This window comes from Dermacentor silvarum, chromosome 7, assembly GCF_013339745.2.
Source record: "Dermacentor silvarum isolate Dsil-2018 chromosome 7, BIME_Dsil_1.4, whole genome shotgun sequence".
Lineage (NCBI taxonomy): Eukaryota > Metazoa > Arthropoda > Arachnida > Ixodida > Ixodidae > Dermacentor > Dermacentor silvarum.
Window position 1 is genome coordinate 126,868,150 of NC_051160.1, and position 13,976 is coordinate 126,882,125.

The 13,976-nt window shown below is 44.2% G+C and overlaps 1 protein-coding gene across 1 annotated transcript in view; it reads right to left on the reverse strand.

Annotated features, from left to right (window-relative positions):
• LOC119459158 (probable 4-coumarate--CoA ligase 2) overlaps nt 1–9,360 on the reverse strand; it is a 52,656-nt gene extending 43,296 nt beyond the window's left edge. The window contains exon 1 of the mRNA XM_049671200.1: nt 9,215–9,360. The gene's annotated coding sequence lies outside the window, so the exon portion shown is untranslated. The remainder of the gene's footprint in view (nt 1–9,214) is intronic.
• Between the last annotated feature and the right edge of the window lie 4,616 nt (nt 9,361–13,976).

The following is a 13,976-nucleotide window of genomic DNA, read 5'->3' on the forward strand; positions in this document are numbered from 1 at the left end:
GAAGAAGACTCACGACGCCACCTACAAAAACGATGTGGCCTAGTAGCCGAGAGCGCGAGCCAGCGTCTATATGTTTTGCTTCCCACACGACGTCATCCTTTTACACAAGGCGCGCATCTGCTCCCGTTTCTCTAACCACGCGTGGTTAGCGGCCGACGCCCGCGCGCTGGCGTTGGCCGCTGACGTCACGCTCCCCCACTTCGCAGCCGCTGCTCGAGGCTTCGCCCCGCTCCGCGAGAACGGCCGCTCAGATAAACGGATCCGACGGCTTTGAGCCTCCTATGCTTAATGTACGGCAATAAAACTGCGAAGTTACAATGAAAAACTTGTAGCGTACGAACCGTACTGTGCTCGTACTGGATAATGTGAACGTGTAACTGTGATCACACTTCTTTCTGGGGTTTTACGTGCCAAAACCAGTGATCACACTGAGTGCTACAGTTTAAAAAAAGTTGCCTATGCGAAGTTCTTAGTTTAGCTGTTAGTTGTTATTATTTATATATGAACACTTCATCGAGAGATCTCTTTCATTAAGCAGGTTGGTCGCGGAACCGATGACAGCCAATGAGGCAACCGATGACACCCCAATCGGGAACTGAGTTGATATGTTGCGAAGGCGCTGGCGCGGACATCTGCGTGCTTGGCAAAAGGCACGTCCCCTCGTTCATTCGACGCCACCGATGGGAAGAGTAAGGCACGGCCGGCGCCAGGAGGTCCAAAGTGTTCATGAGAAAAAATAACTACGGCAACTTCGCGACACCACACCCCTACGGAATAAAACTAAGCTTGTGAGCGAGCTAGCTTTACCTCTACATGGCTCATACCACTGGTACTCGCGAAAAATAATTTTGAAGAATGCTGGTGGCGATACTTTTTTTGGGGGGGACAGGGCCATTCCCCTGTCAGCGAGGGGGCGATGCAGAAATCTGAGGGGGGGGGGGGGTCAGGACATCCGGACATCCCCCCTGGATCCACGCCTGCACACACAGAAAGTGGGAAGCGGCGACACGGCCCAGTGTTAACAACGCGGTACATCTCCGTTCTTGATCGAAGGCTGCCGATCGGTCGCACTCGCCGGCGCTTCCATAACAAAGTGCAACTACGGAGATTGGTGTACTGTGTGTATTGTTATGCTGAAAAATTTATTAGTTACCGAGAAACACAGTTTGCCTTTTATGCCAAACAGGCAAAAAGTGATGGTTCTTTCAATACTGCAGCGTAAACAACATCGCTCGTTGCCCCGCGAGTACCGCCGGCATTGGTATTTTCGCTTGATAGCTATATACGTATGTACGCGCTGTCTAAATGACAACTTATGTGCGCAGAATTTACTCTAGCAATATGCTATCGAACACACAAACTGTATGGCTGATGAAGAACACGAAAAGTGAGGACCAACTTTCAATATCAGCAATAACCGCCCTCCCCAAAACGCCGACATGACCACTTAGTCACTGTTTTTAAGTGCCCCCGACGCTCACGCTTTCTCATCTCAGTGTGATACAACGATTTTCATACGCGCATGAGAAGTGTTCATATATGTTTGGGAATTTCATCATTATTTTTTGTCAGCGGTGCACGGTTTCTACAGTACTTGTAGCGAGCGGTGACAGGACACCTTCCGATGTAAACAAATCCGCCGTTCTTGTGTTGCATAAATACTCTGCTTTACAGAGCTACGGTCAAAACTTAGCTGTAAAAGCAGTTTTTATTATCCAATTGGCGGACATTCAGCGCAGGTCTAACAGTGGCAAATGCACGAACTCGGTTGCTGCGATATACGGTTAACCTTCGCTGAGCGGTATCGACCACAGCTCGAACTATATGTGAGCGGCCGGCGAGTACTCATGTTCGTGCATTTCAACTTCCGAAGCATGTTTGGATTCATATTGACTACTACTAAATAGGAATAAAAGCGTAGATGCTGTGGCAATCGCGTTACGGTGCGATGTATTCGTTCAGAGGCACATCGCACGGTGACTTGTGTTGTCGGTGCAGCTGCACGAAAGCCCTTCATCATATTTCGACGACTTGCGGTTGTAAGTCGCGCTGGAGTCGTTGCCGGCCTCGGTGTACTGCCCAGGAAACATCCAGTCACACAAAGCGAAAATTAGAGCCACTGACAAATACACGAAATCATTTCAGCTCGCTTCATGAAGCGTGCCTCTCTGCATGCCAGGGCGCCACGACGCCGTACATTTTGTTTCTCGCGGAGTCCGCTAAGGTGGCGCCACAGCGCAATGCAAAAGGCTGATTACCCGAAGAGGGAATTCAGCGTGCGCATCGCTTAGGTGCCATTGTAAATAACAAATGTCGACCAGTGGTAGTGAAACTGGCATCATTTGAAGTAAAGAAAAACATAATAACACAAAAGAAGAAACTGAAAGGATCCGGGGTGTCTATTCAAGAAGACTTCTGCCGGGCAAGTAGAATGACTAGGAATAAGTCAATTGCATTTGGGAAGTCCTCCGGTCAATTGTATCATCTCAGGTACAACAAATTGTTCATCAACAAAACGTGCTACGTGTATTGCTCTCAAACCGATACTGCTTATGAACTTCAGCAGAACAGTATAGCTACTGCCAGCGGTAATGTAGGCAGCAGCGCAATAAATTTCCCTGCTAATACACAATGCCCTGCTTCGAGTTAGCATCACGCGGCCGTACAGAATAAGCATGACAACGATTACTGTGTGCTGTTCACTAACATCCGCTCCATCATGAATGAGTGCGATGCCCTGTCTGCGCTGATCGACACGTGTAACGCAGATATTTTTGTTTTAGTCGAGACCTGGCTTTCAGATAAAATTGAAAAATCGGAACTTTGCGCGTGCAGTAAGGCTTACAATATTTATAGAAATGACCGAATATGACGATGTGGCGCTGGGACCTTGATCGCTGTTTCATCTGATATCACCTGTTTTGACATACACGCGCCTTCGCAGATTGTGCTGTTGTATTCACAAAAATAACAAAGTCGTGATATTTGCCGCTTGCTAGCGGCCACCCGACAGTACATCCACATTTTGCAATGAACTGTTTCACTGTCTTAATAAAATCGTGGTTGAATGTCCAGCAGCACCGATATTCGTGCTCGGTGATTTCAATTTCCCGGCATTGACTGGGCTGTTGACTTACCATCAGTGACTCTATCCTCATCCCAATGTTCAACCTTTCTTGATATATGTTCGACCTTTGGCCTCACCCAGTTTGTTGAAGAGCCTACCCGTGTCACTGCAATTTCTGCCAACATCCTTGAGCTCGTCTTCACCACATCTCCTCATTCAATTTCTTCATTATCAATTATACCTGGTTTAAGCGATCATTCCGTGATTCATTTTGCAATCCCGTTACGCTCGCCCCAGCGTCCAAAATACTGTAAGAAAACTCGTGACTACAGTACAGCAGATTTTTCCTCGATCAATAACGAGTTAGAAAGTTTTGCCGATTTCTTTTTTCCACAGTTCTGGGAAAAGCCTATCGCAGAAAACTGGCTCCTTTTCAAAAACAAGGTTGAAACACTAATTTAAAATATATATTCCGACTCTCCTATTACCTCCATGCAATCGGGCTCCTCGGTTTAAATTGTGTGTAAAACGGCTTCTTAATAAGAAAAAACGCATTTTCCACGCTTCAAGCTGTCTGGGGAAACCAAAGCAAAAGCTGCCTACGTAGCTATCGAATCATAATATAAAATTGCCATCCTCTCAGCCAATAATTACTTCTTCTTCTGAAACGTACAGTACCACCATCTGCTCACAACCAATCCTAAGAAGTTTTGGAACGTTATCAACGTGCGCAAAACTAAAGAAATGGTTCTGAAAACTGACGCTGGATTTCCTGTCCCCCATGAGCTTTGCTCAGCGGCTTTTAGTAACAGATTTCCGATGGCAGGTTCAGCGCCGCCCTATTGGTTATTATTTAGTGCTCTTGCGGAGTTCTTTCTTCACGGCAACGGTGCGATGGCCGACGTTCAATGCCTTTTTTCTTTCACAATGAACGGGCATGCCGGCTTCGTCTTTTTTCTTAACACGATCGTGAGCACTGCCATTCCAGTGTGGAAGAGCCCATTGAGAGCATGATTTTATATTTCGCGGGCTCTCTTCAAAGCCCGCTAAAATACCGTCATTCAAAACAACGTTATGGGGGGTTTCTAACGGAGCTCTAAAGCGTTTCAAAAGAACCATTTCCCAGAAAACGGTTACGAACAACATACCGTTTGGGTCATTCTTTTGAGTCTACAATTTCATTTTTGAAGTTTGACTCTAGTTATGGCATACACGTAGTGCTGTTAACATACATCTTGCTCTGATATCTACAACATGTGAGCAAGTGTCGTGTACCCTGAAGACGGAAATCTGTCATCCGAAGGAAGCACATGAAGGTGGGTACTGCCTGTATGTGTCAAGGGTGAATTTTGTTAAAAACGTTCCAATTATCATATTTTGGTCGCATGGTGACAAATGATAAGCACAATCCAAGAAGGTATCAACAAACCATGTTAGCTCTGAGAAAGGCAAAACTTGGTAAGCATCCCTCAATTTTTAAACTAAAGACGCATGGAGCATTTAATGGAGCATTATGATATGGGTGGGAAGTGGCACAGAAGTCGCTGCCCACATAAAAAAACACAATGAAGATACAAGAACAAAAGAAAACTACATGTCTTTCTCCAACGATGAGGAGCAAAAGTGTGTAACAAACAATACGACAGAAGTTTATTGGTATTATGAAAAAAGGTATTGTGTGAGCTTGACACACTAATAATTTTCCAGCTTTTCAAGTGATGCTGTAACGAGGGAAGACAAACTGGCACTTTTAAGAGGCGCTCTCCTCAGGCTTTGAAAGCCGGTAAATCCCTTTGGATACTCAGCCCTTGTGTGTACGTCCAAAAGAAATCGCAGTAATAAACCGCATGCCGCTTGTACGTGACATCGAGGACAGTGCAAGTGTGCCTGTGAAAACGGATGTCGCCGAACATCTGTCAACAACGTGGGTTCAAGGTGAAGCCTGACAGCGCTTTCCTGTCCCTGCACATGTCCCGCTAAACAGATATCCGTTACCACTCTGTCCTAAACGCTAAGAGCACGACGGCATCGAGTTTTATCTCTAATGATGGCGTTACTAGATTTCCTCAACGTTTTGTGTGACACGCCTGTCCGAAATTGGAGTAAACTTACAATTCTTAGGTGTTTACCTGTCATAACCATGATCTAATTATGAGGCACGCCGTAGGAGGGGGTTCAAGATTAATTTTGACTACGTGTGGTTTTTTAACGTGCACTTAATCCACCGTACGCGACCGTTTTAGCATTACGAACCCATGGGAATGAGGTCATCGCGGCTGCGATTGAACCCGCAACCTCGAGGCCAGCAGCAAAACGTCATAGCCACTGGGCTCTCACGGCAGGTCAACAAAATTGGAGAATTGAGGTTAACGAGCTTCAGCATCGTGAATCCAAAAAAAACGGGGCATATATCTCGCGCGCCGAAATGTGCTAAGGAAAGTAAGATCACGTCGAATCAAGCTTTGTGCCATTATAAGGCAAGTTGCAATTTACGCGCACTCACACATAAAATGCTGCTTAGCAAGAATAAACAATCCGGCGGTATACTGGAGGATGGTTGTAAGTGCATGCAGGCAGTGAAGCATAACTTCAATAAGCGGAAACGCAAAAACCCGGCAGATGAACTTTGTCGTACTAGTGAGAAAGTGTTTTGAGCAGTTATTATAGTTCGTACGCAAAGTATCGATAATCTTGGCCATTACTTTTTTGATAGTGCAAGAAATGTCAGCGAGGCTTGAGAACCAATGTCAAACCCAGTAATTGCAGGTCACAGTCATTTTTGTGCGTACGCGAAGTGGAATGCAAAATGCACAGGAATATCATTTAATATACCGTTACACGTTTCTCGGAATGGTTTACTGGTTACTGGTACCTGTCCGGATATTTGTCAGCAACGTTCGGGCAGCTCTACGAATAGTAGGAGTACAATTTGCCAATCACACTTGCTGGTGCCGAAAGAAAAACACGGTGAGAATAAAACCAAGCAATATATAAGGAACTTTGAACGACTTGAATCGGCCTGATTACCTGTAATATGAGCCTAAATATGGTTTATAAGTGCCCGTTTCCTGGAAAGTATTGCGTTTAACGTAGTTAATCATTTCGCAAAGCATGCGGTGCCATAAAAGGTACAGTGACTGATCCCATCTTGAAAAGAAGGCGGCATTACTGAACGCAATGTCGATCAGTTCATTGCATTGTCCAGATGTTTTACACTAACCGATAAATGGTTTGATTGTCGGCTGAATGAGTGGGGATATTTCTATGCTTCCTTCGATCATGACCGCTCCCGTGCGGTGTTTGCTGAAGGCCCTTAACAGCACGGCTTATGCGACCATCCGAGCGGGGGTTTCTTTACTAGACAATGCACGAATAATGTAATATTGATAAGCAGTGAGATTACCGACTTGTCAAGTGCCGAAGCATACAAGCGGATCTTTGCGAGTAGTGAATTTCGGGGATTGGCCACAACGCCATTAGAAACGAGACGTGAGACGGTCTTAAGGTTTGTTGTATCAAAGTGAATGGCATTCCTCATGAAAACAAATGGGATGCTTCCGTGCTTGTACCACAGAAAATAAAGAGCACCCACCGAGATCTCTGACTGCGTCACAAAATAAATGTGTATTGGGAATGATCCTGCGCACAGGTCAGAAAAGCTTATAATTAACTCATTATTACTCTACAAAGGCGTAATACTGTAACGCAATAGTACAATAGCACACCATTCAAAACAAAAACGGTGATAAAGTATTCTTTTCAACGTTGTTGTAGAAATGAAATTTCTTGATGTGGCTGAATTCCCTCGCAACAAATAGTGTGAGGAACGGATTCTGTGCTACACACGTTGATAAAAATATTTTAAAATTACACAAAATGAAATACAATATGCAACTAAGGTGCGGTATTAGAAGGCGCTAGCAAATAAAATAAGATAAAGTTTCTAGCAAACCGTCTTTCGTGAGAACAAGTCTGGGCTAGGAAAATCTAGGTACAGTTTATTTCCGACATGGGCGCATGCTTTGTATGTGCGAGTTTCCCGCACATCACCTTGCTTTCATGTCATCCTGAAGTATCTGAGTGTGCATTTCACAAGGCTTCTGCTTCTCCTACTTTCATTTCTGGGATATGCCGGTAAAGAAAGGCGCAGAGCTTAATATTGAGTAGTCACGTCATCGGGAAATGGTGATGCACTCAAGTGTTCGTGCCTTGAATTTGTACACACGATGTGCGGTGAGCTGCAGTGTACATAAATGTAAATTTCGGCTGACAAGAAAACAGAAAAATAACCCCATCCCCTTTCCCGCGCTCTGCCAAAAAAGCTTCGGAAAAGCTACCAATAAGCCATCAAATGTTATTGAAATATGCTAGGTATCTTTTGAATTTCCAAGATTACCTAGCAATTCTTGGTTGCTTTAGCGTCGCGTTTATTGAGAAGCTCTTAAATCAAACTGTACTCCATAAAGTGACCACAAATAAAGTCCGATCTGTTATAATTGACAAAGAAGGAAATATATACGCTTGTATTTTTACTACTACAAGCTGGATTGCTGTTGGAGACACTTCTTGCGAGCAGACACAGCGAATGTTCTTTGAATTTTCCAGCTGTTTAAAATACAGATTATGGTAAAGCCTAGATTACTTTATTAGGCTCGCCTTCAAATTGTCGCCTATAAAATCCCGAAAGAACACAAATGCAGGCTTCAATAGTGTTTTATGCGCCATGGGCAACGTGGATGAAAAATCGCGCTCATCAAAGCGATATATGGGAAGAACCAATAATACATGGCTTTTCTCCGACGTGGTAAAATTTTGTGAATAAAACTCGTCAGAGCCAGGCGTGTTTCTCGCGAAGCTTGATAGCTAGCGCCATTTGTATTCTGTGCGCTCTCAAAATGTGCTGTGAAATGCATTTGCGGTCTACACAGTTTTGATACAGCGGCGCTTTTGGTTAAATCGTTGGATGCACAGGTAAATACGAAAACAAGCAGCTGAGCCTACCTTATCTTATACGATGCACAAACGCTGCGGTGAAGTCAAACAAAAGTTTATTATTGGAAGCGTGGATAAACTTGCGCTGCCACAAGAAGTGAATATGGCAGTAGTTTCTATGCTATCTTGATGGTACAAAAAACTTGCCAGAAAACAGGGGTAGCTACCTGAAGCCACATTCGAAAATATGCACAAAATAACACTCTCATTCACAAGCACGCTCGAAGGTTATAATGAGTTTTACCAGGATCTTACTTCAAGTTATTTGGGTGATGTGTAAACAGTTCTGAAACAGTAAGACAGCTGTCTTTTGCATTCAGGGTCTTCATTTCCTTTTTCTCAACATCTATACAGGCGGAAAATTTCATATTTATTTCATAAGCTTTAGCTAATTCTTTGAGCGCAGGTGTTTTAGAAAATAATGTCCACCCGTAAACTAGAAACCTAGCAATTTAAATACTCGCTTAGCTCCTAGATTATTTCCGAAGAAATTTATAAATGTGTAACCTTGATTTTGACATATATATAGCGTAAACTATTACTCAATCTTGCCGACATGTCTTTAAGGACGCAGCTACAAGCGAGATATTTCGATGTTTATTTTCTCCTCTCTATTTCATAACTTTTCAGGATTTTTTCCCCTCCTAGCTCGTTGCTCAACGATGATAAAGAAACAGAGTACGCAGTCTCAATTTGTAATTGAAGAGCACTCGTATTAAGCACTATGGGTACCAAATAAAAACCATAATTGGGGAAAATAACCCACCGTTTTTCAATACGATTTCCCTCAGAACCCACAGTGCAGTATCGGGGCGTGGAACAGCGGAATCTATCGGGCTTATGTTAACTCATAATTCATTCCTTGCAATATTAAATGCCCCTAAACGCACACTTATCGCTATGCTGGTTTTCGTGGTGGGTATGTTTCCCAAGCCGGATAATTATATTTACTTTATGGCTCTTGAACAAATTTTGTCTAACTGAAAGCTGACCCGTTAAGAAAACTAAGCTTTACACCTAAAAGAATTCCACATAATATGCCCTGATGCGTTGGCATTAGTGGCTCAGCCACAAAAAAGACCCATCAGAACTGCCATTCTAGCTTTCTGTGAAATGAAACAAAACAAGAATTCTCAACCAAAGTTGTGTACTTACATTCTTCTCTGGCTACTTTGAGGAGCTCGACAAGCTGACATGCACTTTTGTCCGTCTCTTTATATTCGTAAGCCAACCACGTCGCCTCACATTACACGAAAGCATCCAGATCTAGCTAAATAGCGGGACATCCTGTCATTAAACGAGCTCATGTCGGAGATGGTTATCGTCGCTTATGGCTCTGCAGTTCGTGCACGCGCTCATATCGAGGTTCTGAACCGTCGCAGCTGGATGAGCTCGGGAACTCGTCGGCAAACACGTGATTGCGTTTCCCAGGAAAAAGAAATGACCACCTATATAGCTATAACAGACAAATAATATATTATAAATTTGTATGAAGCTTTCCGTTTTCGTAAATCAAAGAGCTACCGCAATAAACTTTTATTGTATAATAATTCTTTAATTAATTACAAAAAAGTTACGATTTCACTTGTTTTGCCAAATATTACTATGCTGTGCGAACGGCACTGCAGGATGTTCTCAAATGATCCAATGCCAAAAGATAACAGGCAATTCTAACACCACTGCACCTCTGAAACTTTCCTACGAGATGACAGAGTTCGACTGTCTGCGCAGGGTATGCCATTCAAATCAATGACGAGCTCAGGCTTGTTATTCTACGCCGCCCTCCTTGAAACGCTGATGATGGCCATTGTAACTCTACTGCGTGTAGGTGCCTTTCTTGTTTAAGAAACTGCCAGACAGCTTAGTAATACAGTGGTTGTACATGTCCGTCCATACACGTGACGGAGTATCTATAGCGACTTCTTGAAACACAACTTCTAAGCGTGGTTAATGGCAGAGGGGACGTTGTGGCACTGAAGTCGCACAGTTAAGGGTGATGCATAGCGGCACAAGCGCACTAGCAAAAAATAGTGTAAGCGTCGTTGATGCGACTGCACTAGGGGAAAACTCGGCGTGACTGTTGACAGAGCTTTGGAGACTAAGCAGCAACTGCCTTCTTTAACAGCAAACGAAAACACTTCCGGCCATAAATATGTTTTTGCGCTTCATCTTATTCTGGCTATAAAAATCAATAATGTCTACGTTGATGGCGTTAAACATAGCGAGCCTCCAATTGTCAGGCCAAAAAATCCCAGCTTTATACATATTGTTTATTTGTGACGTTGGCTCAATTCCCCGCTCAGTGGGCGCATTTACCGCCGAGGATTGGGCGTGTGTCAAGGAAGTACAGCTTATCAAAATTGACGCCAAGACCTCCACAACAACGTTTTTCATGGAGCCCATGTTTATTTTAAACGTTAACTCAATCGGCCAGCCCAGCCAGTCTGTCAAGGACACAAGCTTGGCGAAGTTACCGTCACCGTTATAACTTGTAGCGCTGCCTCGACGAGTCTTGCTATCCTCAAGCGTGGGTGTCTGTGCTGTCTCGTAAACTATGCTGCTTAACGGGCATGACACCGTTGATTGCGAGAGACGTGTAATATTATTATCGCTAAGTGTTACTGGGGTTCAGAGCGACCACGCAGATGTCTTTTTAAAATTGAAGCGTTGGCTGGAGTTCTGGGGGGTCTATCTAGACCGCGGCGGAGCAGCGACATTATTTGGACGAGCCTTGCTGAAAGAAGAAGCAGCGAGTTCTTCGTCTGGGACTGCAAGTTCTTACGCGGCACTGTAGAAGAGTAGGCGAGATGAGCGAGGAATAAACTTGATACAGCTTGATGAGGAGATTCCAAGTCAGTAAATAGAGTTGTAGGAAAGCTCACTGTATCACCAGTGCGTAGGGGTAGAGCAACCGGTGCATGATGATTGTTGGAGTTTAGTGGCGCAAGGGCCAGGTATGGCCAAAGAGCGCCATGACAGTATTAGTTCGTATCAATACGATGGTAATGGCTTGTTAGTGGTAGATGAATAGGGAATTATATGAACATTAGATGTGGCATGGCTGTAAAGGGGCCTAAAATCAGTCGCTGTAAAGTGCGTAAAATCTATAAGTAATAAGATTATGGCAATGAGTGATTATGAGTACTATGGACATGAAAAATGCATTGCGAAAGAATGATACGAGTTACAAAAAATTTAAGATACAAGAATTGGCCAGAAACACAAGTGCCTAAACAGAGCCCTTGAAACACAAGGGCCTGGAGGCATGTGCAGTTAAAAAACTATCGCAGCAACATCCTCTAGAGAGAGGATGCCCTACGAACTTATTGGGCTAATAACATGTAACACAACATCTTTCAAGAAAGCAAGGACTGCGTTGGTGCTAAAAAGTGGTTCTTTACCGAGAAACATAGCGGGATGCAGAGGGACGCAATAGCGATATGCGAGAGGAAAATGTTTCTTTCTTTCTCTTTCGGCTTCCCGACACTCCAAGAGGACGTGGAGGACGGTGAGCCTGTCGCCACATCTACCACATGTTGGAGGATCATTTCCATTCAATAGAAAATTGTGAGTACCATATGTGTGTCCTATTCTGAGACGACAGAATAGGACATCAGTTCGTCGTGTTTTAGTTGTACAGGGCCAGAAACCTAACTGTGGCTTAATCAAGTGGAGTTTATTAGTTGTTTCAGCGTCCCACAGACGCTGCCAGTGGCCTCGCAGTTTCCTTCGCAAAAAAGGCTTCAGATCTGTGGAGGAAATAGCAGCGGCAGGATTAATAGCTTGCGATGTAGTTGATGTGGCCAACTGGTCTGCTAGCACATTGCCCTCGATGCCTCTATGGCCAGGCACCCAGCATATTATTACATGTCTACGGGATTGGTAAATGTTACACAAGAGTGAGTAAAGCTCGATAACAACTGGATTCTTATGCTTTTGTAAAGATGTTAGCGCTTTTACAAGACTCAACGAGTCTGTGAATATTATTGCCTTTTGTAGTTTCAATTTCTCTATATGCTTCACCGCAGACAGTACTGCATAAGCTTCTGCGGTGAAAATGCTTGTTAGGGGGTTTAATACGTCGGATTTCGAAAAAGAGGGGCCAACCGCGGCGTAAGATACGCCAGCATGGGACTTGGATGCGTCGGTATAGAATTCCGAGCACGAGTACTTCGATTGAAGTTCGCGGAAATGCATTGCTATTTCGAGGTCGGGAGCATGCTTTGTGACCTCTACAAAGGATAGATCACATTCTATCACCTGCCACTCCCAGGGCGGTGACAGCTTAGCTGGAGGCATTAGGCGATGTTCTAGAAGTGGGACATCCATCTCTTCGCTAAGTTCTCTTACACGCAGTGAGAAAGGCCGCCTCATAGAGGGTCGATTATAGAAAAGCGTTGAACACTTCAAATCATTAAGGGTTGTAAAACAAGGATGTTCCCGATCGGAATGCACTTTGAGAAAATAGGTGAAGCTGATGTATGTTCTCTGGAGGTGGAGTGACCACTCATTCGATTCCACGTATAAACTTTCGACGGGGCTTGTTCTGAATGCGCCAGTGGCCAGGCGGATACCTAGATGGTGGACAGGATCTAGCATTTTTAGCGCGCTAGGGGCGGCAGAGTGATATACTACGGCACCATAGTCCAATCGTGACCGAATGAGGCTCTTGTGAAGGTTCATTAAACACTTCCTGTCGGTGCTCCAGGATGTGTGAGATAAAATTTTCAGTAAGTTCATTGTTTTTAGGCATTTCGCCTTTAGATGTTTTATGTGGTTAATGTAAGTAAGCTTAGAGTCAAGTATGATGCCTAAAAATTTGTGTTCTTTGTTCACAGGTATTTGTTGTCCATACATTTCGATAGTTGGATCTGCAACAAGACCTTTCTTCCTGGTGAAAAGAACACAAGAACTTTTGTGGGGGTTTACTTTGAACCCGTTTTCCTCTGCCCACTTAGACACTTTGTTGAGCCCCTGCTGTACCTGTCTCTCGCACACTGCGAGGTTACAGGACTTGAAGCCTATCTGTACGTCGTCCACGTAGATGGAATAAAAGATAGCTGGTGGTAAAGAAGCACGAAGCGTGTTCATTTTAACGATAAAGAGTGTGCAACTGAGCACGCCTCCTTGGGGTACACCAGTTTCCTGCACAAAAGGTCGTGATAAAACATTGCCAACTCGAACACGGAATGTGCGATTCAGCAGATAACTCTCAATCACATTTAACATATTACCACGTATACCAAAGTGGGAGAGGTCTCTGAGTATGCCAAACCGCCATGTGGTGTCGTAGGCCTTTTCTATGTCTAAAAATACAGACAAGAAGAACTGTTTGTGAACAAAAGCTTCGCGTATCTGCGCCTCAATACGTATCAAGTGGTCAGTGGTGGATCGACGCTCGCGAAAACCACACTGGTATGGATCAAGCAGTCTGTTTGATTCTAGGAAATGTAATAGGCGATGGTTTATCATTTTTTCGAAGACTTTGCAGAGACAGCTTGTTAGCGCTATGGGCCGATAACTCGATACAGAGGATGGATCCTTCCCCTGCTTCAGGATAGGGATCACTATGGCCTCTTTCCAGGCAGAGGGGATCTCGCCGGAGGTCCATATAGAGTTATACAGACAGACAAGGGTTTTCTTCGTTTCAGAGGGTAGGTTCTTCAACATTTCATATAATATGCGGTCAGAGCCTGGGGCAGAATGGTTGCAACAGGCGAGTGATGCAAGAAGCTCTGCTAAAGAGAAAGGTAAATTATATGGCTCGTTCCCGGTGCTCTTTCGGTCTAGTTTTTGTTTTTCTATTGCTGCTTTGTATTTTGTGAATTCTGGAGAATAGTGCGATGAACTCGACACATGTTCAAAATGTGCACCCAGGTGGTTCGCTTGGTCTTCCAAGCGGTCGCCCTGTGTATTT